The sequence below is a fragment of the Leiobunum rupestre genome, chromosome 3, assembly GCF_980474605.1.
Source record: "Leiobunum rupestre chromosome 3, qqLeiRupe1.1.hap1, whole genome shotgun sequence".
NCBI lineage: Eukaryota > Metazoa > Arthropoda > Arachnida > Opiliones > Sclerosomatidae > Leiobunum > Leiobunum rupestre.
Window position 1 is genome coordinate 25,708,525 of NC_143386.1, and position 21,147 is coordinate 25,729,671.

General features: G+C 42.3%; 43 non-coding genes across 43 annotated transcripts; all 43 read left to right on the forward strand.

The window, feature by feature from the left end:
- The first annotated feature begins 84 nt into the window (after window positions 1-84).
- Window positions 85-157, forward strand: TRNAV-UAC (transfer RNA valine (anticodon UAC)). Its single transcript has one exon. It is a non-coding gene; the product is annotated as a tRNA-Val (tRNA).
- A 110-nt stretch (window positions 158-267) lies between these two features.
- Window positions 268-340, forward strand: TRNAV-AAC (transfer RNA valine (anticodon AAC)). The gene has a single exon. It is a non-coding gene; the product is annotated as a tRNA-Val (tRNA).
- A 331-nt stretch (window positions 341-671) lies between these two features.
- TRNAV-UAC (transfer RNA valine (anticodon UAC)) lies at window positions 672-744 on the forward strand. The gene has a single exon. It is a non-coding gene; the product is annotated as a tRNA-Val (tRNA).
- A 514-nt stretch (window positions 745-1,258) lies between these two features.
- On the forward strand, window positions 1,259-1,331 carry TRNAV-UAC (transfer RNA valine (anticodon UAC)). Its single transcript has one exon. It is a non-coding gene; the product is annotated as a tRNA-Val (tRNA).
- Window positions 1,332-1,441: 110 nt separating this feature from the next.
- Window positions 1,442-1,514, forward strand: TRNAV-AAC (transfer RNA valine (anticodon AAC)). The gene has a single exon. It is a non-coding gene; the product is annotated as a tRNA-Val (tRNA).
- Window positions 1,515-1,845: 331 nt separating this feature from the next.
- TRNAV-UAC (transfer RNA valine (anticodon UAC)) lies at window positions 1,846-1,918 on the forward strand. The gene has a single exon. It is a non-coding gene; the product is annotated as a tRNA-Val (tRNA).
- Window positions 1,919-3,019: 1,101 nt separating this feature from the next.
- Window positions 3,020-3,092, forward strand: TRNAV-UAC (transfer RNA valine (anticodon UAC)). The gene has a single exon. It is a non-coding gene; the product is annotated as a tRNA-Val (tRNA).
- Window positions 3,093-3,202: 110 nt separating this feature from the next.
- Window positions 3,203-3,275, forward strand: TRNAV-AAC (transfer RNA valine (anticodon AAC)). The gene has a single exon. It is a non-coding gene; the product is annotated as a tRNA-Val (tRNA).
- A 489-nt stretch (window positions 3,276-3,764) lies between these two features.
- On the forward strand, window positions 3,765-3,837 carry TRNAV-UAC (transfer RNA valine (anticodon UAC)). The gene has a single exon. It is a non-coding gene; the product is annotated as a tRNA-Val (tRNA).
- A 110-nt stretch (window positions 3,838-3,947) lies between these two features.
- Window positions 3,948-4,020, forward strand: TRNAV-AAC (transfer RNA valine (anticodon AAC)). The gene has a single exon. It is a non-coding gene; the product is annotated as a tRNA-Val (tRNA).
- Window positions 4,021-4,351: 331 nt separating this feature from the next.
- Window positions 4,352-4,424, forward strand: TRNAV-UAC (transfer RNA valine (anticodon UAC)). The gene has a single exon. It is a non-coding gene; the product is annotated as a tRNA-Val (tRNA).
- A 514-nt stretch (window positions 4,425-4,938) lies between these two features.
- On the forward strand, window positions 4,939-5,011 carry TRNAV-UAC (transfer RNA valine (anticodon UAC)). Its single transcript has one exon. It is a non-coding gene; the product is annotated as a tRNA-Val (tRNA).
- A 514-nt stretch (window positions 5,012-5,525) lies between these two features.
- Window positions 5,526-5,598, forward strand: TRNAV-UAC (transfer RNA valine (anticodon UAC)). Its single transcript has one exon. It is a non-coding gene; the product is annotated as a tRNA-Val (tRNA).
- A 514-nt stretch (window positions 5,599-6,112) lies between these two features.
- On the forward strand, window positions 6,113-6,185 carry TRNAV-UAC (transfer RNA valine (anticodon UAC)). Its single transcript has one exon. It is a non-coding gene; the product is annotated as a tRNA-Val (tRNA).
- A 514-nt stretch (window positions 6,186-6,699) lies between these two features.
- Window positions 6,700-6,772, forward strand: TRNAV-UAC (transfer RNA valine (anticodon UAC)). The gene has a single exon. It is a non-coding gene; the product is annotated as a tRNA-Val (tRNA).
- A 514-nt stretch (window positions 6,773-7,286) lies between these two features.
- Window positions 7,287-7,359, forward strand: TRNAV-UAC (transfer RNA valine (anticodon UAC)). Its single transcript has one exon. It is a non-coding gene; the product is annotated as a tRNA-Val (tRNA).
- Window positions 7,360-7,469: 110 nt separating this feature from the next.
- Window positions 7,470-7,542, forward strand: TRNAV-AAC (transfer RNA valine (anticodon AAC)). The gene has a single exon. It is a non-coding gene; the product is annotated as a tRNA-Val (tRNA).
- A 489-nt stretch (window positions 7,543-8,031) lies between these two features.
- Window positions 8,032-8,104, forward strand: TRNAV-UAC (transfer RNA valine (anticodon UAC)). The gene has a single exon. It is a non-coding gene; the product is annotated as a tRNA-Val (tRNA).
- Window positions 8,105-8,214: 110 nt separating this feature from the next.
- On the forward strand, window positions 8,215-8,287 carry TRNAV-AAC (transfer RNA valine (anticodon AAC)). The gene has a single exon. It is a non-coding gene; the product is annotated as a tRNA-Val (tRNA).
- Window positions 8,288-8,618: 331 nt separating this feature from the next.
- On the forward strand, window positions 8,619-8,691 carry TRNAV-UAC (transfer RNA valine (anticodon UAC)). Its single transcript has one exon. It is a non-coding gene; the product is annotated as a tRNA-Val (tRNA).
- Window positions 8,692-8,959: 268 nt separating this feature from the next.
- On the forward strand, window positions 8,960-9,032 carry TRNAV-AAC (transfer RNA valine (anticodon AAC)). Its single transcript has one exon. It is a non-coding gene; the product is annotated as a tRNA-Val (tRNA).
- A 331-nt stretch (window positions 9,033-9,363) lies between these two features.
- On the forward strand, window positions 9,364-9,436 carry TRNAV-UAC (transfer RNA valine (anticodon UAC)). The gene has a single exon. It is a non-coding gene; the product is annotated as a tRNA-Val (tRNA).
- A 672-nt stretch (window positions 9,437-10,108) lies between these two features.
- Window positions 10,109-10,181, forward strand: TRNAV-UAC (transfer RNA valine (anticodon UAC)). The gene has a single exon. It is a non-coding gene; the product is annotated as a tRNA-Val (tRNA).
- A 267-nt stretch (window positions 10,182-10,448) lies between these two features.
- TRNAV-AAC (transfer RNA valine (anticodon AAC)) lies at window positions 10,449-10,521 on the forward strand. Its single transcript has one exon. It is a non-coding gene; the product is annotated as a tRNA-Val (tRNA).
- A 735-nt stretch (window positions 10,522-11,256) lies between these two features.
- TRNAV-UAC (transfer RNA valine (anticodon UAC)) lies at window positions 11,257-11,329 on the forward strand. The gene has a single exon. It is a non-coding gene; the product is annotated as a tRNA-Val (tRNA).
- Window positions 11,330-12,405: 1,076 nt separating this feature from the next.
- TRNAV-UAC (transfer RNA valine (anticodon UAC)) lies at window positions 12,406-12,478 on the forward strand. Its single transcript has one exon. It is a non-coding gene; the product is annotated as a tRNA-Val (tRNA).
- A 514-nt stretch (window positions 12,479-12,992) lies between these two features.
- On the forward strand, window positions 12,993-13,065 carry TRNAV-UAC (transfer RNA valine (anticodon UAC)). The gene has a single exon. It is a non-coding gene; the product is annotated as a tRNA-Val (tRNA).
- A 110-nt stretch (window positions 13,066-13,175) lies between these two features.
- TRNAV-AAC (transfer RNA valine (anticodon AAC)) lies at window positions 13,176-13,248 on the forward strand. Its single transcript has one exon. It is a non-coding gene; the product is annotated as a tRNA-Val (tRNA).
- Window positions 13,249-13,490: 242 nt separating this feature from the next.
- On the forward strand, window positions 13,491-13,563 carry TRNAV-AAC (transfer RNA valine (anticodon AAC)). The gene has a single exon. It is a non-coding gene; the product is annotated as a tRNA-Val (tRNA).
- A 331-nt stretch (window positions 13,564-13,894) lies between these two features.
- Window positions 13,895-13,967, forward strand: TRNAV-UAC (transfer RNA valine (anticodon UAC)). Its single transcript has one exon. It is a non-coding gene; the product is annotated as a tRNA-Val (tRNA).
- A 1,076-nt stretch (window positions 13,968-15,043) lies between these two features.
- Window positions 15,044-15,116, forward strand: TRNAV-UAC (transfer RNA valine (anticodon UAC)). The gene has a single exon. It is a non-coding gene; the product is annotated as a tRNA-Val (tRNA).
- Window positions 15,117-15,630: 514 nt separating this feature from the next.
- On the forward strand, window positions 15,631-15,703 carry TRNAV-UAC (transfer RNA valine (anticodon UAC)). Its single transcript has one exon. It is a non-coding gene; the product is annotated as a tRNA-Val (tRNA).
- A 267-nt stretch (window positions 15,704-15,970) lies between these two features.
- On the forward strand, window positions 15,971-16,043 carry TRNAV-AAC (transfer RNA valine (anticodon AAC)). Its single transcript has one exon. It is a non-coding gene; the product is annotated as a tRNA-Val (tRNA).
- A 489-nt stretch (window positions 16,044-16,532) lies between these two features.
- On the forward strand, window positions 16,533-16,605 carry TRNAV-UAC (transfer RNA valine (anticodon UAC)). The gene has a single exon. It is a non-coding gene; the product is annotated as a tRNA-Val (tRNA).
- Window positions 16,606-16,715: 110 nt separating this feature from the next.
- Window positions 16,716-16,788, forward strand: TRNAV-AAC (transfer RNA valine (anticodon AAC)). Its single transcript has one exon. It is a non-coding gene; the product is annotated as a tRNA-Val (tRNA).
- A 489-nt stretch (window positions 16,789-17,277) lies between these two features.
- TRNAV-UAC (transfer RNA valine (anticodon UAC)) lies at window positions 17,278-17,350 on the forward strand. The gene has a single exon. It is a non-coding gene; the product is annotated as a tRNA-Val (tRNA).
- A 110-nt stretch (window positions 17,351-17,460) lies between these two features.
- Window positions 17,461-17,533, forward strand: TRNAV-AAC (transfer RNA valine (anticodon AAC)). Its single transcript has one exon. It is a non-coding gene; the product is annotated as a tRNA-Val (tRNA).
- Window positions 17,534-17,864: 331 nt separating this feature from the next.
- On the forward strand, window positions 17,865-17,937 carry TRNAV-UAC (transfer RNA valine (anticodon UAC)). The gene has a single exon. It is a non-coding gene; the product is annotated as a tRNA-Val (tRNA).
- Window positions 17,938-18,047: 110 nt separating this feature from the next.
- Window positions 18,048-18,120, forward strand: TRNAV-AAC (transfer RNA valine (anticodon AAC)). Its single transcript has one exon. It is a non-coding gene; the product is annotated as a tRNA-Val (tRNA).
- Window positions 18,121-18,609: 489 nt separating this feature from the next.
- Window positions 18,610-18,682, forward strand: TRNAV-UAC (transfer RNA valine (anticodon UAC)). Its single transcript has one exon. It is a non-coding gene; the product is annotated as a tRNA-Val (tRNA).
- Window positions 18,683-18,950: 268 nt separating this feature from the next.
- On the forward strand, window positions 18,951-19,023 carry TRNAV-AAC (transfer RNA valine (anticodon AAC)). The gene has a single exon. It is a non-coding gene; the product is annotated as a tRNA-Val (tRNA).
- A 1,259-nt stretch (window positions 19,024-20,282) lies between these two features.
- On the forward strand, window positions 20,283-20,355 carry TRNAV-AAC (transfer RNA valine (anticodon AAC)). Its single transcript has one exon. It is a non-coding gene; the product is annotated as a tRNA-Val (tRNA).
- Window positions 20,356-20,844: 489 nt separating this feature from the next.
- Window positions 20,845-20,917, forward strand: TRNAV-UAC (transfer RNA valine (anticodon UAC)). Its single transcript has one exon. It is a non-coding gene; the product is annotated as a tRNA-Val (tRNA).
- The last annotated feature ends 230 nt before the right edge of the window (window positions 20,918-21,147 follow it).

Genomic DNA, 21,147 nt, shown 5'->3' on the forward strand with positions numbered 1-21,147 from the left:
AAGAAATCCACTGGTTCAGGCCTTGGTAAAAATGCAACCCTATCTCCAAGACGATTTTCGTCAGTTCATGTTGCAGTCGCTAGCGTATCTATGGTGTAGTGGTTATCACGTCCGCTTTACACGCGGAAGGTCTCAGGTTCGAGCCCTGATAGGTACAAAGAAGGTTGATATTTTAGCGATATGTGGACGAGTGAATTGGCGGCTCTCGGTCTCGAAAATTTGCCCATTTTTAAAACGGTTTCATCGTATTTACGATGGCTATGACGGGTATCTATGGTGTAGTGGTTATCACGTCCGCCTAACACGCGGAAGGTCCCAGGTTCGAGCCCTGGTAGATACATAATGTTCTTTTTTGACTTGTTGTTAGAACGAAACTTTCGGAGGTTTTTGGCAATTTTTTTAAATTGAAAAGTGACATTTTTTGGGTCCTTGGTAGTATAGTGCTGAGTATCACCGCCTGTTTTACGGAAGACCTGAGTTAAATTCCCCGCCGGGGAGGCATGACCGGCTTCAGTTTTTAAAGATTGCAGAAAATATTTTGGTGGCAATGAAACGGTTTCTTCTTAATACCAAAAATATCCGTTTTAAAGAAATCCACTGGTTCAGGCCTTGGTAAAAATGCAACCCTATCTCCAAGACGATTTTCGTCAGTTCATGTTGCAGTCGCTAGCGTATCTATGGTGTAGTGGTTATCACGTCCGCTTTACACGCGAAAGGTCTCAGGTTCGAGCCCTGATAGATACAAAGAAGGTTGATATTTTAGCGATATGTGGACGAGTGAATTGGAGGCTCTCGGTCTCGAAAATTTGCCCATTTTTAAAACAGTTTCATCGTATTTACGACGGCTATGACGGGTATCTATGGTGTAGTGGTTATCACGTCCGCCTAACACGCGGAAGGTCCCAGGATCGAGCCCTGGTAGATACATAATGTTCTTTTTTGCCTTGTTGTTAGAACGAAACTTTCGGAGGTTTTTGGCAATTTTTTCAAATTGAAAAGTGACATATTTTGGGTCCTTGGTAGTATAGTGCTGAGTATCACCGCCTGTTTTACGGAAGACCTGAGTTAAATTCCCCGCCGGGGAGGCATTACCGGCTTCAGTTTTTAAAGATTGCAGAAAATATTTTGGTGGCAATGAAACGGTTTCTTCTTAATACCAAAAATATCCGTTTTAAAGAAATCCACTGGTTCAGGCCTTGGTAAAAATGCAACCCTATCTCCAAGACGATTTTCGTCAGTTCATGTTGCAGTCGCTAGCGTATCTATGGTGTAGTGGTTATCACGTCCGCTTTACACGCGGAAGGTCTCAGGTTCGAGCCCTGATAGGTACAAAGAAGGTTGATATTTTAGCGATATGTGGACGAGTGAATTGGCGGCTCTCGGTCTCGAAAATTTGCCCATTTTTAAAACGGTTTCATCGTATTTACGATGGCTATGACGGGTATCTATGGTGTAGTGGTTATCACGTCCGCCTAACACGCGGAAGGTCCCAGGTTCGAGCCCTGGTAGATACATAATGTTCTTTTTTGACTTGTTGTTAGAACGAAACTTTCGGAGGTTTTTGGCAATTTTTTTAAATTGAAAAGTGACATTTTTTGGGTCCTTGGCAGTATAGTGCTGAGTATCACCGCCTGTTTTACGGAAGACCTGAGTTAAATTCCCCGCCGGGGAGGCATGACCGGCTTCAGTTTTTAAAGATTGCAGAAAATATTTTGGTGGCAATGAAACGGTTTCTTCTTAATACCAAAAATATCCGTTTTAAAGAAATCCACTGGTTCAGGCCTTGGTAAAAATGCAACCCTATCTCCAAGACGATTTTCGTCAGTTCATGTTGCAGTCGCTAGCGTATCTATGGTGTAGTGGTTATCACGTCCGCTTTACACGCGGAAGGTCTCAGGTTCGAGCCCTGATAGGTACAAAGAAGGTTGATATTTTAGCGATATGTGGACGAGTGAATTGGCGGCTCTCGGTCTCGAAAATTTGCCCATTTTTAAAACGGTTTCATCGTATTTACGATGGCTATGACGGGTATCTATGGTGTAGTGGTTATCACGTCCGCCTAACACGCTTAAGGTCCCAGGTTCGAGCCCTGGTAGATACATAATGTTCTTTTTTGACTTGTTGTTAGAACGAAACTTTCGGAGGTTTTTGGCAATTTTTTTAAATTGAAAAGTGACATTTTTTGGGTCCTTGGTAGTATAGTGCTGAGTATCACCGCCTGTTTTACGGAAGACCTGAGTTAAATTCCCCGCCGGGGAGGCATGACCGGCTTCAGTTTTTAAAGATTGCAGAAAATATTTTGGTGGCAATGAAACGGTTTCTTCTTGTTACCAAAAATATCCGTTTTAAAGAAATCCACTGGTTCAGGCCTTGGTCAAAATGCAACCCTATCTCCAAGACGATTTTCGTCAGTTCATGTTGCAGTCGCAAGCGTATCTATGGTGTAGTGGTTATCACGTCCGCTTTACACGCGGAAGGTCTCAGGTTCGAGCCCTTATAGATACATAGAAGGTTGATATTTTAGCGATATGTGGACGAGTGAATTGGAGGCTCTCGGTCTCGAAAATTTGCCCATTTTTAAAACAGTTTCATCGTATTTACGACGGCTACGACGGGTATCTATGGTGTAGTGGTTATCACGTCCGCCTAACACGCGGAAGGTCCCAGGATCGAGCCCTGGTAGATACATAATGTTCTTTTTTGCCTTGTTGTTAGAACGAAACTTTCGGAGGTTTTTGGCAATTTTTTTAAATTGAAAAGTGACATATTTTGGGTCCTTGGTAGTATAGTGCTGAGTATCACCGCCTGTTTTACGGAAGACCTGAGTTAAATTCCCGGCCGGGGAGGCATTACCGGCTTCAGTTTTTAAAGATTGCAGAAAATATTTTGGTGGCAATGAAACGGTTTCTTCTTAATACCAAAAATATCCGTTTTAAAGAAATCCACTGGTTCAGGCCTTGGTAAAAATGCAACCCTATCTCCAAGACGATTTTCGTCAGTTCATGTTGCAGTCGCAAGCGTATCTATGGTGTAGTGGTTATCACGTCCGCTTTACACGCGGAAGGTCTCAGGTTCGAGCCCTGATAGATACATAGAAGGTTGATATTTTAGCGATATGTGGACGAGTGAATTGGAGGCTCTCGTTCTCGAAAATATGCCCATTTTTAAAACGGTTTCATCGTATTTACGATGGCTATGGCGGGTATCTATGGTGTAGTGGTTATCACGTCCGCCTAACACGCGGAAGGTCCCAGGTTCGAGCCCTGGTAGATACATAATGCTCTTTTTTGACTTGTTGTTAGAACGAAACTTTCGGAGGTTTTTGGCAATTTTTTTAAATTGAAAAGTGAAATGTTTTGGGTATCTATGGTGTAGTGGTTATCACGTCCGCCTAACACGCGGAAGGTCCCTGGTTCGAGCCCTGGTAGATACATAATGTTCTTTTTTGACTTGTTGTTAGAACGAAACTTTCGGAGGTTTTTGGCAATTTTTTTAAATTGAAAAGTGACATATTTTGGGTCCTTGGTAGTATAGTGCTGAGTATCACCGCCTGTTTTACGGAAGACCTGAGTTAAATTCCCCGCCGGGGAGGCATGACCGGCTTCAGTTTTTAAAGATTGCAGAAAATATTTTGGTGGCAATGAAACGGTTTCTTCTTAATACCAAAAATATACGTTTTAAAGAAATCCACTGGTTTAGGCATTGGTCAAAATGCAACCCTATCTCCAAGACGATTTTCGTCAGTTCATGTTGCAGTCGCTAGCGTATCTATGGTGTAGTGGTTATCACGTCCGCTTTACACGCGGAAGGTCTCAGGTTCGAGCCCTGATAGGTACAAAGAAGGTTGATATTTTAGCGATATGTGGACGAGTGAATTGGCGGCTCTCGGTCTCGAAAATTTGCCCATTTTTAAAACGGTTTCATCGTATTTACGATGGCTATGACGGGTATCTATGGTGTAGTGGTTATCACGTCCGCCTAACACGCGGAAGGTCCCAGGTTCGAGCCCTGGTAGATACATAATGTTCTTTTTTGACTTGTTGTTAGAACGAAACTTTCGGAGGTTTTTGGCAATTTTTTTAAATTGAAAAGTGACATTTTTTGGGTCCTTGGTAGTATAGTGCTGAGTATCACCGCCTGTTTTACGGAAGACCTGAGTTAAATTCCCCGCCGGGGAGGCATGACCGGCTTCAGTTTTTAAAGATTGCAGAAAATATTTTGGTGGCAATGAAACGGTTTCTTCTTAATACCAAAAATATCCGTTTTAAAGAAATCCACTGGTTCAGGCCTTGGTAAAAATGCAACCCTATCTCCAAGACGATTTTCGTCAGTTCATGTTGCAGTCGCTAGCGTATCTATGGTGTAGTGGTTATCACGTCCGCTTTACACGCGAAAGGTCTCAGGTTCGAGCCCTGATAGATACAAAGAAGGTTGATATTTTAGCGATATGTGGACGAGTGAATTGGAGGCTCTCGGTCTCGAAAATTTGCCCATTTTTAAAACAGTTTCATCGTATTTACGACGGCTATGACGGGTATCTATGGTGTAGTGGTTATCACGTCCGCCTAACACGCGGAAGGTCCCAGGATCGAGCCCTGGTAGATACATAATGTTCTTTTTTGCCTTGTTGTTAGAACGAAACTTTCGGAGGTTTTTGGCAATTTTTTTAAATTGAAAAGTGACATTTTTTGGGTCCTTGGTAGTATAGTGCTGAGTATCACCGCCTGTTTTACGGAAGACCTGAGTTAAATTCCCCGCCGGGGAGGCATGACCGGCTTCAGTTTTTAAAGATTGCAGAAAATATTTTGGTGGCAATGAAACGGTTTCTTCTTAATACCAAAAATATCCGTTTTAAAGAAATCCACTGGTTCAGGCCTTGGTAAAAATGCAACCCTATCTCCAAGACGATTTTCGTCAGTTCATGTTGCAGTCGCTAGCGTATCTATGGTGTAGTGGTTATCACGTCCGCTTTACACGCGGAAGGTCTCAGGTTCGAGCCCTGATAGGTACAAAGAAGGTTGATATTTTAGCGATATGTGGACGAGTGAATTGGCGGCTCTCGGTCTCGAAAATTTGCCCATTTTTAAAACGGTTTCATCGTATTTACGATGGCTATGACGGGTATCTATGGTGTAGTGGTTATCACGTCCGCCTAACACGCGTAAGGTCCCAGGTTCGAGCCCTGGTAGATACATAATGTTCTTTTTTGACTTGTTGTTAGAACGAAACTTTCGGAGGTTTTTGGCAATTTTTTTAAATTGAAAAGTGACATTTTTTGGGTCCTTGGTAGTATAGTGCTGAGTATCACCGCCTGTTTTACGGAAGACCTGAGTTAAATTCCCCGCCGGGGAGGCATGACCGGCTTCAGTTTTTAAAGATTGCAGAAAATATTTTGGTGGCAATGAAACGGTTTCTTCTTGTTACCAAAAATATCCGTTTTAAAGAAATCCACTGGTTCAGGCCTTGGTCAAAATGCAACCCTATCTCCAAGACGATTTTCGTCAGTTCATGTTGCAGTCGCTAGCGTATCTATGGTGTAGTGGTTATCACGTCCGCTTTACACGCGGAAGGTCTCAGGTTCGAGCCCTGATAGGTACAAAGAAGGTTGATATTTTAGCGATATGTGGACGAGTGAATTGGCGGCTCTCGGTCTCGAAAATTTGCCCATTTTTAAAACGGTTTCATCGTATTTACGATGGCTATGACGGGTATCTATGGTGTAGTGGTTATCACGTCCGCCTAACACGCGTAAGGTCCCAGGTTCGAGCCCTGGTAGATACATAATGTTCTTTTTTGACTTGTTGTTAGAACGAAACTTTCGGAGGTTTTTGGCAATTTTTTTAAATTGAAAAGTGACATTTTTTGGGTCCTTGGTAGTATAGTGCTGAGTATCACCGCCTGTTTTACGGAAGACCTGAGTTAAATTCCCCGCCGGGGAGGCATGACCGGCTTCAGTTTTTAAAGATTGCAGAAAATATTTTGGTGGCAATGAAACGGTTTCTTCTTGTTACCAAAAATATCCGTTTTAAAGAAATCCACTGGTTCAGGCCTTGGTCAAAATGCAACCCTATCTCCAAGACGATTTTCGTCAGTTCATGTTGCAGTCGCAAGCGTATCTATGGTGTAGTGGTTATCACGTCCGCTTTACACGCGGAAGGTCTCAGGTTCGAGCCCTTATAGATACATAGAAGGTTGATATTTTAGCGATATGTGGACGAGTGAATTGGAGGCTCTCGGTCTCGAAAATTTGCCCATTTTTAAAACGGTTTCATCGTATTTACGATGGCTATGACGGGTATCTATGGTGTAGTGGTTATCACGTCCGCCTAACACGCGGAAGGTCCCAGGTTTGAGCCCTGGTAGATACATAATGTTCTTTTTTGACTTGTTGTTAGAACGAAACTTTCGGAGGTTTTTGGCAATTTTTTTAAATTGAAAAGTGACATTTTTTGGGTCCTTGGTAGTATAGTGCTGAGTATCACCGCCTGTTTTACGGAAGACCTGAGTTAAATTCCCCGCCGGGGAGGCATGACCGGCTTCAGTTTTTAAAGATTGCAGAAAATATTTTGGTGGCAATGAAACGGTTTCTTCTTAATACCAAAAATATCCGTTTTAAAGAAATCCACTGGTTCAGGCCTTGGTAAAAATGCAACCCTATCTCCAAGACGATTTTCGTCAGTTCATGTTGCAGTCGCTAGCGTATCTATGGTGTAGTGGTTATCACGTCCGCTTTACACGCGGAAGGTCTCAGGTTCGAGCCCTTATAGATACATAGAAGGTTGATATTTTAGCGATATGTGGACGAGTGAATTGGAGGCTCTCGGTCTCGAAAATTTGCCCATTTTTAAAACAGTTTCATCGTATTTACGACGGCTACGACGGGTATCTATGGTGTAGTGGTTATCACGTCCGCCTAACACGCGGAAGGTCCCAGGATCGAGCCCTGGTAGATACATAATGTTCTTTTTTGCCTTGTTGTTAGAACGAAACTTTCGGAGGTTTTTGGCAATTTTTTTAAATTGAAAAGTGACATATTTTGGGTCCTTGGTAGTATAGTGCTGAGTATCACCGCCTGTTTTACGGAAGACCTGAGTTAAATTCCCCGCCGGGGAGGCATTACCGGCTTCAGTTTTTAAAGATTGCAGAAAATATTTTGGTGGCAATGAAACGGTTTCTTCTTAATACCAAAAATATCCGTTTTAAAGAAATCCACTGGTTCAGGCCTTGGTAAAAATGCAACCCTATCTCCAAGACGATTTTCGTCAGTTCATGTTGCAGTCGCAAGCGTATCTATGGTGTAGTGGTTATCACGTCCGCTTTACACGCGGAAGGTCTCAGGTTCGAGCCCTGATAGATACATAGAAGGTTGATATTTTAGCGATATGTGGACGAGTGAATTGGAGGCTCTCGTTCTCGAAAATATGCCCATTTTTAAAACGGTTTCATCGTATTTACGATGGCTATGGCGGGTATCTATGGTGTAGTGGTTATCACGTCCGCCTAACACGCGGAAGGTCCCAGGTTCGAGCCCTGGTAGATACATAATGCTCTTTTTTGACTTGTTGTTAGAACGAAACTTTCGGAGGTTTTTGGCAATTTTTTTAAATTGAAAAGTGAAATGTTTTGGGTATCTATGGTGTAGTGGTTATCACGTCCGCCTAACACGCGGAAGGTCCCTGGTTCGAGCCCTGGTAGATACATAATGTTCTTTTTTGACTTGTTGTTAGAACGAAACTTTCGGAGGTTTTTGGCAATTTTTTTAAATTGAAAAGTGACATATTTTGGGTCCTTGGTAGTATAGTGCTGAGTATCTCCGCCTGTTTTACGGAAGACCTGAGTTAAATTCCCCGCCGGGGAGGCATGACCGGCTTCAGTTTTTAAAGATTGCAGAAAATATTTTGGTGGCAATGAAACGGTTTCTTCTTAATACCAAAAATATACGTTTTAAAGAAATCCACTGGTTTAGGCATTGGTCAAAATGCAACCCTATCTCCAAGACGATTTTCGTCAGTTCATGTTCCAGTCGCAAGCGTATCTATGGTGTAGTGGTTATCACGTCCGCTTTACACGCGGAAGGTCTCAGGTTCGAGCCCTGATAGATACATAGAAGGTTGATATTTTAGCGATATGTGGACGAGTGAATTGGAGGCTCTCGTTCTCGAAAATATGCCCATTTTTAAAACGGTTTCATCGTATTTACGATGGCTATGGCGGGTATCTATGGTGTAGTGGTTATCACGTCCGCCTAACACGCGGAAGGTCCCAGGTTCGAGCCCTGGTAGATACATAATGTTCTTTTTTGACTTGTTGTTAGAACGAAACTTTCGGAGGTTTTTGGCAATTTTTTCAAATTGAAAAGTGACATATTTTGGGTCATTGGTAGTATAGTGCTGAGTATCACCGCCTGTTTTACGGAAGACCTGAGTTAAATTCCCCGCCGGGGAGGCATGACCGGCTTCAGTTTTTAAAGTTTGCAGAAAATATTTTGGTGGCAATGAAACTGTTTCTTCTTAATACCAAAAATATCCGTTTTAAAGAAATCCACTGGTTCAGGCCTTGGTCAAAATGCAACCCTATCACCCAGACGATTTTCGTCAGTTCATGTTACAGTCGCTAGCGTATCTATGGTGTAGTGGTTATCACGTCCGCTTTACACGCGGAAGGTCTCAGGTTCGAGCCCTGATAGATACAAAGAAGGTTGATATTTTAGCGATACGTGGACGAGTGAATTGGAGGCTCTCGGTCTCGAAAATTTGCCCATTTTTAAAACAGTTTCATCGTATTTACGATGGCTATGACGGGTATCTATGGTGTAGTGGTTATCACGTCCGCCTAACACGCGGAAGGTCCCAGGTTCGAGCCCTGGTAAATACATAATGCTCTTTTTTGACTTGTTGTTAGAACGAAACTTTCGGAGGTTTTTGGCAATTTTTTTAAATTGAAAAGTGAAATGTTTTGGGTATCTATGGTGTAGTGGTTATCACGTCCGCCTAACACGCGGAAGGTCCCAGGTTCGAGCCCTGGTAGATACATAATGTTCTTTTTTGACTTGTTGTTAGAACGAAACTTTCGGAGGTTTTTGGCAATTTTTTCAAATTGAAAAGTGACATATTTTGGGTCATTGGTAGTATAGTGCTGAGTATCACCGCCTGTTTTACGGAAGACCTGAGTTAAATTCCCCGCCGGGGAGGCATGACCGGCTTCAGTTTTTAAAGTTTGCAGAAAATATTTTGGTGGCAATGAAACTGTTTCTTCTTAATACCAAAAATATCCGTTTTAAAGAAATCCACTGGTTCAGGCCTTGGTCAAAATGCAACCCTATCACCCAGACGATTTTCGTCAGTTCATGTTACAGTCGCTAGCGTATCTATGGTGTAGTGGTTATCACGTCCGCTTTACACGCGGAAGGTCTCAGGTTCGAGCCCTGATAGATACAAAGAAGGTTGATATTTTAGCGATACGTGGACGAGTGAATTGGAGGCTCTCGGTCTCGAAAATTTGCCCATTTTTAAAACAGTTTCATCGTATTTACGATGGCTATGACGGGTATCTATGGTGTAGTGGTTATCACGTCCGCCTAACACGCGGAAGGTCCCAGGTTCGAGCCCTGGTAAATACATAATGCTCTTTTTTGACTTGTTGTTAGAACGAAACTTTCGGAGGTTTTTGGCAATTTTTTTAAATTGAAAAATGAAATGTTTTGGGTATCTATGGTGTAGTGGTTATCACGTCCGCCTAACACGCGGAAGGTCCCTGGTTCGAGCCCTGGTAGATACATAATGTTCTTTTTTGACTTGTTGTTAGAACGAAACTTTCGGAGGTTTTTGGCAATTTTTTTAAATTGAAAAGTGACATATTTTGGGTCCTTGGTAGTAAAGTGCTGAGTATCACCGCCTGTTTTACGGAAGACCTGAGTTTAATTCCCCGCCGGGGAGGCATGACCGGCTTCAGTTTTTAAAGATTGCAGAAAATATTTTGGTGGCAATGAAACGGTTTCTTCTTAATACCAAAAATATCCGTTTTAAAGAAATCCACTGGTTCAGGCCTTGGTCAAAATGCAACCCTATCTCCAAGACGATTTTCGTCAGTTCATGTTGCAGTTGCTAGCGTAGCTATGGTGTAGTGGTTATCACGTCCGCTTTACACGCGGAAGGTCTCAGGTTCGAGCCCTGATAGATACATAGAAGGTTGATATTTTAGCGATATGTGGACGAGTGAATTGGAGGCTCTCGGTCTCGAAAATTTGCCCATTTTAAAACGGTTTCATCGTATTTACGATGGCTATGACGGGTATCTATGGTGCAGTGGTTATCACGTCCGCCTAACACGCGGAAGGTCCCAGGTTCGAGCCCTGGTAGATACATAATGTTCTTTTTTGACTTGTTGTTAGAACGAAACTTTCGGAGGTTTTTGGCAATTTTTTTAAATTGAAAAGTGAAATGTTATGGGTATCTATGGTGTAGTGGTTATCACGTCCGCCTAACACGCGGAAGGTCCCAGGTTCGAGCCCTGGTAGATACATAATGTTCTTTTTTGACTTGTTGTTAGAACGAAACTTTCGGAGGTTTTTGGCAATTTTTTCAAATTGAAAAGTGACATATTTTGGGTCATTGGTAGTATAGTGCTGAGTATCACCGCCTGTTTTACGGAAGACCTGAGTTAAATTCCCCGCCGGGGAGGCATGACCGGCTTCAGTTTTTAAAGTTTGCAGAAAATATTTTGGTGGCAATGAAACTGTTTCTTCTTAATACCAAAAATATCCGTTTTAAAGAAATCCACTGGTTCAGGCCTTGGTCAAAATGCAACCCTATCACCCAGACGATTTTCGTCAGTTCATGTTACAGTCGCTAGCGTATCTATGGTGTAGTGGTTATCACATCCGCCTAACACGCGGAAGGTCCCAGGTTCGAGCCCTGGTAGATACATAATGTTCTTTTTTGACTTGTTGTTAGAACGAAACTTTCGGAGGTTTTTGGCAATTTTTTTAAATTGAAAAGTGACATATTTTGGGTCCTTGGTAGTATAGTGCTGAGTATCACCGCCTGATTTACGGAAGACCTGAGTTAAATTCCCCGCCGGGGAGGCATGACCGGCTTCAGTTTTTAAAGATTGCAGAAAATATTTTGGTGGCAATGAAACGGTTTCTTCTTAATACCAAAAATATCCGTTTTAAAGAAATCCTCTGGTTCAGGCCTTGGTCAAAATGCAACCCTATCACCCAGACGATTTTCGTCAGTTCATGTTACAGTCGCTAGCGTATCTATGGTGTAGTGGTTATCACGTCCGCTTTACACGCGGAAGGTCTCAGGTTCGAGCCCTGATAGATACAAAGAAGGTTGATATTTTAGCGATATGTGGACGAGTGAATTGGAGGCTCTAGGTCTCGAAAATTTGCCCATTTTTAAAACAGTTTCATCTTATTTACGATGGCTATGACGGGTATCTATGGTGTAGTGGTTATCACGTCCGCCTAACACGCGGAAGGTACCAGGTTCGAGCCCTGGTAGATACATAATGCTCTTTTTTGACTTGTTGTTAGAACGAAACTTTCGGAGGTTTTTGGCAATTTTTTTAAATTGAAAAGTGAAATGTTTTGGGTATCTATGGTGTAGTGGTTATCACGTCCGCCTAACACGCGGAAGGTCCCTGGTTCGAGCCCTGGTAGATACATAATGTTCTTTTTTGACTTGTTGTTAGAACGAAACTTTCGGAGGTTTTTGGCAATTTTTTTAAATTGAAAAGTGACATATTTTGGGTCCTTGGTAGTATAGTGCTGAGTATCACCGCCTGTTTTACGGAAGACCTGAGTTAAATTCCCCGCCGGGGAGGCATGACCGGCTTCAGTTTTTAAAGTTTGCAGAAAATATTTTGGTGGCAATGAAACTGTTTCTTCTTAATACCAAAAATATCCGTTTTAAAGAAATCCACTGGTTCAGGCCTTGGTCAAAATGCAACCCTATCACCCAGACGATTTTCGTCAGTTCATGTTACAGTCGCTAGCGTATTTATGGTGTAGTGGTTATCACATCCGCCTAACACGCGGAAGGTCCCAGGTTCGAGCCCTGGTAGATACATAATGTTCTTTTTTGACTTGTTGTTAGAACGAAACTTTCGGAGGTTTTTGGCAATTTTTTTTAATTGAAAAGTGACATATTTTGGGTCCTTGGTAGTATAGTGCTGAGTATCACCGCCTGATTTACGGAAGACCTGAGTTAAATTCCCCGCCGGGGAGGCATGACCGGCTTCAGTTTTTAAAGATTGCAGAAAATATTTTGGTGGCAATGAAACGGTTTCTTCTTAATACCAAAAATATCCGTTTTAAAGAAATCCTCTGGTTCAGGCCTTGGTCAAAATGCAACCCTATCACCCAGACGATTTTCGTCAGTTCATGTTACAGTCGCTAGCGTATCTATGGTGTAGTGGTTATCACGTCCGCTTTACACGCGGAAGGTCTCAGGTTCGAGCCCTGATAGATACAAAGAAGGTTGATATTTTAGCGATATGTGGACGAGTGAATTGGAGGCTCTAGGTCTCGAAAATTTGCCCATTTTTAAAACAGTTTCATCTTATTTACGATGGCTATGACGGGTATCTATGGTGTAGTGGTTATCACGTCCGCCTAACACGCGGAAGGTTCCAGGTTCGAGCCCTGGTAGATACATAATGTTCTTTTTTGACTTGTTGTTAGAACGAAACTTTCGGAGGTTTTTGGCAATTTTTTCAAATTGAAAAGTGACATATTTTGGGTCCTTGGTAGTATAGTGCTGAGTATCACCGCCTGTTTTACGGAAGACCTGAGTTAAATTCCCCGCCGGGGAGGCATGACCGGCTTCAGTTTTTAAAGATTGCAGAAAATATTTTGGTGGCAATGAAACTGTTTCTTCTTAATACCAAAAATATCCGTTTTAAAGAAATCCACTGGTTCAGGCCTTGGTCAAAATGCAACCCTATCACCCAGACGATTTTCGTCAGTTCATGTTACAGTCGCTAGCGTATCTATGGTGTAGTGGTTATCACGTCCGCTTTACACGCGGAAGGTCTCAGGTTCGAGCCCTGATAGATACAAAGAAGGTTGATATTTTAGCGATATGTGGACGAGTGAATTGGAGGCTCTCGGTCTCGAAAATTTGCCCATTTTTAAAACAGTTTCATCGTATTTACGATGGCTATGACGGGTATCTATGGTGTAGTGGTTATCACGTCCGCCTAACACGCGGAAGGTCCCAGGTTCGAGCCCTGGTAGATACATAATGCTCTTTTTTGACTTGTTGTTAGAACGAAACTTTCGGAGGTTTTTGGCAATTTTTTTAAATTAAAAGTGAAATGTTTTGGGTATCTATGGTGTAGTGGTTATCACGTCCGCCTAACACGCGGAAGGTCCCTGGTTCGAGCCCTAGTAGATACATAATGTTCTTTTTTGACTTGTTGTTAGAACGAAACTTTCGGAGGTTTTTGGCAATTTTTTTAAATTGAAAAGTGACATATTTTGGGTATCTATGGTGTAGTGGTTATCACGTCCGCCTAACACGCGGAAGGTCCCAGGTTCGAGCCCTGGTAGATACATAATGTTCTTTTTTGACTTGTTGTTAGAACGAAACTTTCGGAGGTTTTGGGCAATTTTTTCAAATTGAAAAGTGACATATTTTGGGTCCTTGGTAGTATAGTGCTGAGTATCACCGCCTGTTTTACGGAAGACCTGAGTTAAATTCCCCGCCGGGGAGGCATGACCGGCTTCAGTTTTTAAAGATTGCAGAAAATATTTTGGTGGCAATGAAACTGTTTCTTCTTAATACCAAAAATATCCGTTTTAAAGAAATCCACTGGTTCAGGCCTTGGTCAAAATGCAACCCTATCACCCAGACGATTTTCGTCAGTTCATGTTACAGTCGCTAGCGTATCTATGGTGTAGTGGTTATCACGTCCGCTTTACACGCGGAAGGTCTCAGGTTCGAGCCCTGATAGATACAAAGAAGGTTGATATTTTAGCGATATGTGGACGAGTGAATTGGAGGCTCTCGGTCTCGAAAATTTGCCCATTTTTAAAACAGTTTCATCGTATTTACGATGGCTATGATGGGTATCTATGGTGTAGTGGTTATCACGTCCGCCTAACACGCGGAAGGTACCAGGTTCGAGCCCTGGTAGATACATAATGCTCTTTTTTGACTTGTTGTTAGAACGAAACTTTCGGAGGTTTTTGGCAATTTTTTTAAATTGAAAAGTGAAATGTTTTGGGTATCTATGGTGTAGTGGTTATCACGTCCGCCTAACACGCGGAAGGTCCCTGGTTCGAGCCCTGGTAGATACATAATGTTCTTTTTTGACTTGTTGTTAGAACGAAACTTTCGGAGGTTTTTGGCAATTTTTTTAAATTGAAAAGTGACATATTTTGGGTCCTTGGTAGTATAGTGCTGAGTATCACCGCCTGTTTTACGGAAGACCTGAGTTAAATTCCCCGCCGGGGAGGCATGACCGGCTTCAGTTTTTAAAGTTTGCAGAAAATATTTTGGTGGCAATGAAACTGTTTCTTCTTAATACCAAAAATATCCGTTTTAAAGAAATCCACTGGTTCAGGCCTTGGTCAAAATGCAACCCTATCACCCAGACGATTTTCGTCAGTTCATGTTACAGTCGCTAGCGTATCTATGGTGTAGTGGTTATCACATCCGCCTAACACGCGGAAGGTCCCAGGTTCGAGCCCTGGTAGATACATAATGTTCTTTTTTGACTTGTTGTTAGAACGAAACTTTCGGAGGTTTTTGGCAATTTTTTTAAATTGAAAAGTGACATATTTTGGGTCCTTGGTAGTATAGTGCTGAGTATCACCGCCTGATTTACGGAAGACCTGAGTTAAATTCCCCGCCGGGGAGGCATGACCGGCTTCAGTTTTTAAAGATTGCAGAAAATATTTTGGTGGCAATGAAACGGTTTCTTCTTAATACCAAAAATATCCGTTTTAAAGAAATCCTCTGGTTCAGGCCTTGGTCAAAATGCAACCCTATCACCCAGACGATTTTCGTCAGTTCATGTTACAGTCGCTAGCGTTTCTATGGTGTAGTGGTTATCACGTCCGCTTTACACGCGGAAGGTCTCAGGTTCGAGCCCTGATAGATACAAAGAAGGTTGATATTTTAGCGATATGTGGACGAGTGAATTGGAGGCTCTAGGTCTCGAAAATTTGCCCATTTTTAAAACAGTTTCATCTTATTTACGATGGCTATGACGGGTATCTATGGTGTAGTGGTTATCACGTCCGCCTAACACGCGGAAGGTTCCAGGTTCGAGCCCTGGTAGATACATAATGTTCTTTTTTGACTTGTTGTTAGAACGAAACTCTCGGAGGTTTTTGGCAATTTTTTCAAATTGAAAAGTGACATATTTTGGGTCCTTGGTAGTATAGTGCTGAGTATCACCGCCTGTTTTACGGAAGACCTGAGTTAAATTCCCCGCCGGGGAGGCATGACCGGCTTCAGTTTTTAAAGATTGCAGAAAATATTTTGGTGGCAATGAAACTGTTTCTTCTTAATACCAAAAATATCCGTTTTAAAGAAATCCACTGGTTCAGGCCTTGGTCAAAATGCAACCCTATCACCCAGACGATTTTCGTCAGTTCATGTTACAGTCGCTAGCGTATCTATGGTGTAGTGGTTATCACGTCCGCTTTACACGCGGAAGGTCTCAGGTTCGAGCCCTGATAGATACAAAGAAGGTTGATATTTTAGCGATATGTGGACGAGTGAATTGGAGGCTCTCGGTCTCGAAAATTTGCCCATTTTTAAAACAGTTTCATCGTATTTACGATGGCTATGACGGGTATCTATGGTGTAGTGGTTATCACGTCCGCCTAACATGCGGAAGGTCCCAGGTTCGAGCCCTGGTAGATACATAATGCTCTTTTTTGACTTGTTGTTAGAACGAAACTTTCGGAGGTTTTTGGCAATTTTTTTAAATTAAAAGTGAAATGTTTTGGGTATCTATGGTGTAGTGGTTATCACGTCCGCCTAACACGCGGAAGGTCCCAGGTTCGAGCCCTGGTAGATACATAATGTTCTTTTTTGACTTGTTGTTAGAACGAAACTTTCGGAGGTTTTTGGCAATTTTTTTAAATTGAAAAGTGAAATGGTTTGGGTATCTATGGTGTAGTGGTTATCACGTCCGCCTAACACGCGGAAGGTCCCTGGTTCGAGCCCTGGTAGATACATAATGTTCTTTTTTGACTTGTTGTTAGAACGAAACTTTCGGAGGTTTTTGGCAATTTTTTCAAATTGAAAAGTGACATATTTTGGGTCCTTGGTAGTATAGTGCTGAGTATCACCGCCTGTTTTACGGAAGACCTGAGTTAAATTCCCCGCCGGGGAGGCATGACCGGCTTCAGTTTTTAAAAATTGCAGAAAATATTTTGGTGGCAATGAAACTGTTTCTTCTTAATACCAAAAATATCCGTTTTAAAGAAATCCACTGGTTCAGGCCTTGGTCAAAATGCAACCCTATCACCCAGACGATTTTCGTCAGTTCATGTTACAGTCGCTAGCGTATCTATGGTGTAGTGGTTATCACGTCCGCTTTACACGCGGAAGGTCTCAGGTTCGAGCCCTGATAGATACAAAGAAGGTTGATATTTTAGCGATATGTGGACGAGTGAATTGGAGGCTCTCGGTCTCGATAATTTGCCCATTTTTAAAACAGTTTCATCGTATTTACGATGGCCATGACGGGTATCTATGGTGTAGTGGTTATCACGTCCGCCTAACACGCGGAAGGTCCCAGGTTCGAGCCCTGGTAGATACATAATGCTCTTTTTTGACTTGTTGTTAGAACGAAACTTTCGGAGGTTTTTGGCAATTTTTTTAAATTGAAAAGTGAAATGTTTTGGGTATCTATGGTGTAGTGGTTATCACGTCCGCCTAACACGCGGAAGGTCCCTGGTTCGAGCCCTGGTAGATACATAATGTTCTTTTTTGACTTGTTGTTAGAACGAAACTTTCGGAGGTTTTTGGCAATTTTTTTAAATTGAAAAGTGACATATTTTGGGTCCTTGGTAGTATAGTGCTGAGTATCACCGCCTGTTTTACGGAAGACCTGAGTTAAATTCCCCGCCGGGGAGGCATGACCGGCTTCAGTTTTTAAAGATTGCAGAAAATATTTTGGTGGCAATGAAACGGTTTCTTCTTAATACCAAAAATATCCGTTTTAAAGAAATCCACTGGTTCAGGCCTTGGTCAAAATGCAACCCTATCACCCAGACGATTTTCGTCAGTTCATGTTGCAGTCGCTAGCGTATCTATGGTGTAGTGGTTATCACGTCCGCTTTACACGCGGAAGGTCTCAGGTTCGAGCCCTGATAGATACAAAGAAGGTTGATATTTTAGCGATATGTGGACGAGTGAATTGAAGGCTCTCGGTCTCGAAAATTTGCCCATTTTTAAAACGGTTTCATCGTATTTACGATGGCTATGACGGGTATCTATGGTGTAGTGGTTATCACGTCCGCCTAACACGCGGAAGGTCCCAGGTTCGAGCCCTGGTAGATACATAATGTTCTTTTTTGACTTGTTGTTAGAACGAACCTTTCGGAGGTTTTTGGCAATTTTTTTAAATTGAAAAGTGACATTTTTTGGGTCCTTGGTAGTATAGTGCTGAGTATCACCGCCTGTTTTACGGAAGACCTGAGTTAAATTCCCCGCCGGGGAGGCATGACCGGCTTCAGTTTTTAAAGATTGCAGAAAATATTTTGGTGGCAATGAAACGGTTTCTTCTTAATACCAAAAATATCCGTTTTAAAGAAATCCACTGGTTCAGGCCTTGGTCAAAATGCAACCCTATCTCCAAGACGATTTCCGTCAGTTCATGTTGCAGTCGCTAGCGTATCTATGGTGTAGTGGTTTTCACGTCCGCTTTACACGCGGAAGGTCTCAGGTTCGAGCCCTGATAGATACAAAGATGGTTGATATTTTAGCGATATGTGGACGAGTGAATTGGAGGCTCTCGGTCTCGAAAATTTGCCCATTTTTAAAACAGTTTCATCGTATTTACGATGGCTATGACGGGTATCTATGGTGTAGTGGTTATCACGTCCGCCTAACACGCGGAAGGTCCCAGGTTCGAGCCCTGGTAGATACATAATGTTATTTTTTGACTTGTTGTTAGAACGAAACTTTCGGAGGTTTTTGGCAATTTTTTTAAATTGAAAAGCGAAATGTTTTGGGTATCTATGGTGTAGTGGTTATCACGTCCGCCTAACACGCGGAAGGTCCCTGGTTCGAGCCCCGGTAGATATATAATGTTCTTTTTTGACTTGTTGTTAGAACGAAACTTTCGGAGGTTTTTGGCAATTTTTTTAAATTGAAAAGTGACATTTTTTGGGTCCTTGGTAGTATAGTGCTGAGTATCACCGCCTGTTTTACGGAAGACCTGAGTTAAATTCCCCGCCGGGGAGGCATGACCGGCTTCAGTTTTTAAAGATTGCAGAAAATATTTTGGTGGCAATGAAACGGTTTCTTCTTAATACCAAAAATATCCGTTTTAAAGAAATCCACTGGTTCAGGCCTTGGTCAAAATGCAACCCTATCTCCAAGACGATTTTCGTCAGTTCATGTTGCAGTCGCTAGCGTATCTATGGTGTAGTGGTTATCACGTCCGCTTTACACGCGGAAGGTCTCAGGTTCGAGCCCTGATAGATACATAGAAGGTTGATATTTTAGCGATATGTGGACGAGTGAATTGGAGGCTCTCGGTCTCGAAAATTTGCCCATTTTTAAAACGGTTTCATCGTATTTACGATGGCTATGACGGGTATCTATGGTGCAGTGGTTATCACGTCCGCCTAACACGCGGAAGGTCCCAGGTTCGAGCCCTGGTAGATACATAATGGTCTTTTTTGACTTGTTGTTAGAACGAAACTTTCGGAGGTTTTTGGCAATTTTTTTAAATTGAAAAGTGAAATGTTTTGGGTATCTATGGTGTAGTGGTTATCACGTCCGCCTAACACGCGGAAGGTCCCAGGTTCGAGCCCTGGTAGATACATAATGTTCTTTTTTGACTTGTTGTTAGAACGAAACTTTCGGAGGTTTTTGGCAATTTTTTCAAATTGAAAAGTGACATATTTTGGGTCCTTGGTAGTATAGTGCTGAGTATCACCGCCTGTTTTACGGAAGACCTGAGTTAAATTCCCCGCCGGGGAGGCATGACCGGCTTCAGTTTTTAAAGTTTGCAGAAAATATTTTGGTGGCAATGAAACTGTTTCTTCTTAATACCAAAAATATCCGTTTTAAAGAAATCCACTGGTTCAGGCCTTGGTCAAAATGCAACCCTAACACCCAGACGATTTTCGTCAGTTCATGTTACAGTCGCTAGCGTATCTATGGTGTAGTGGTTATAACGTCCGCTTTACACGCGGAAGGTCTCAGGTTCGAGCCCTGATAGATACAAAGAAGGTTGATATTTTAGCGATATGTGGACGAGTGAATTGGAGGCTCTCGGTCTCGAAAATTTGCCCATTTTTAAAACAGTTTCATCGTATTTACGATGGCCATGACGGGTATCTATGGTGTAGTGGTTATCACGTCTGCCTAACACGCGGAAGGTCCCAGGTTCGAGCCCTGGTAGATACATAATGCTCTTTTTTGACTTGTTGTTAGAACGAAACTTTCGGAGGTTTTTGGCAATTTTTTTAAATTGAAACGTGAAATGTTTTGGGTATCTATGGTGTAGTGGTTATCACGTCCGCCTAACACGCGGAAGGTCCCAGGTTCGAGCCCTGGTAGTTACATAATGTTCTTTTTTGACTTGTTGTTAGAACGAAACTTTCGGAGGTTTTTGGCAATTTTTTCAAATTGAAAAGTGACATATTTTGGGTCCTTGGTAGTATAGTGCTGAGTATCACCGCCTGTTTTACGGAAGACCTGAGTTAAATTCCCCGCCGGGGAGGCATGACCGGCTTCAGTTTTTAAAGATTGCAGAAAATATTTTGGTGGCAATGAAACTGTTTCTTCTTAATACCAAAAATATCCGTTTTAAAGAAATCCACTGGTTCAGGCCTTGGTCAAAATGCAACCCTATCACCCAGACGATTTTCGTCAGTTCATGTTACAGTCGCTAGCGTATCTATGGTGTAGTGGTTATCACGTCCGCTTAACACGCGGAAGGTCTCAGGTTCGAGCCCTGATAGATACAAAGAAGGTTGATATTTTAGCGATATGTGGACGAGTGAATTGGAGGCTCTCGGTCTCGATAATTTGCCCATTTTTAAAACAGTTTCATCGTATTTACGATGGCCATGACGGGTATCTATGGTGTAGTGGTTATCACGTCCGCCTAACACGCGGAAGGTCCCAGGTTCGAGCCCTGGTAGATACATAATGTTCTTTTTTGACTTGTTGTTAGAACGAAACTTTCGGAGGTTTTTGGCAATTTTTTTAAATTGAAAAGCGAAATGTTTTGGGTATCTATGGTGTAGTGGTTATCACGTCCGCCTAACACGCGGAAGGTCCCTGGTTCGAGCCCCGGTAGATATATAATGTTCTTTTTTGACTTGTTGTTAGAACGAAACTTTCGGAGGTTTTTGGCAATTTTTTTAAATTGAAAAGTGACATTTTTTGGGTCCTTGGTAGTATAGTGCTGAGTATCACCGCCTGTTTTACGGAAGACCTGAGTTAAATTCCCCGCCGGGGAGGCATGACCGGCTTCAGTTTTTAAAGATTGCAGAAAATATTTTGGTGGCAATGAAACGGTTTCTTCTTAATACCAAAAATATCCGTTTTAAAGAAATCCACTGGTTCAGGCCTTGGTCAAAATGCAACCCTATCTCCAAGACGATTTTCGTCAGTTCATGTTGCAGTCGCTAGCGTATCTATGGTGTAGTGGTTATCACGTCCGCTTTACACGCGGAAGGTCTCAGGTTCGAGCCCTGATAGATACATAGAAGGTTGATATTTTAGCGATATGTGGACGAGTGAATTGGAGGCTCTCGGTCTCGAAAATTTGCCCATTTTTAAAACGGTTTCATCGTATTTACGATGGCTATGACGGGTATCTATGGTGCAGTGGTTATCACGTCCGCCTAACACGCGGAAGGTCCCAGGTTCGAGCCCTGGTAGATACATAATGGTCTTTTTTGACTTGTTGTTAGAACGAAACTTTCGGAGGTTT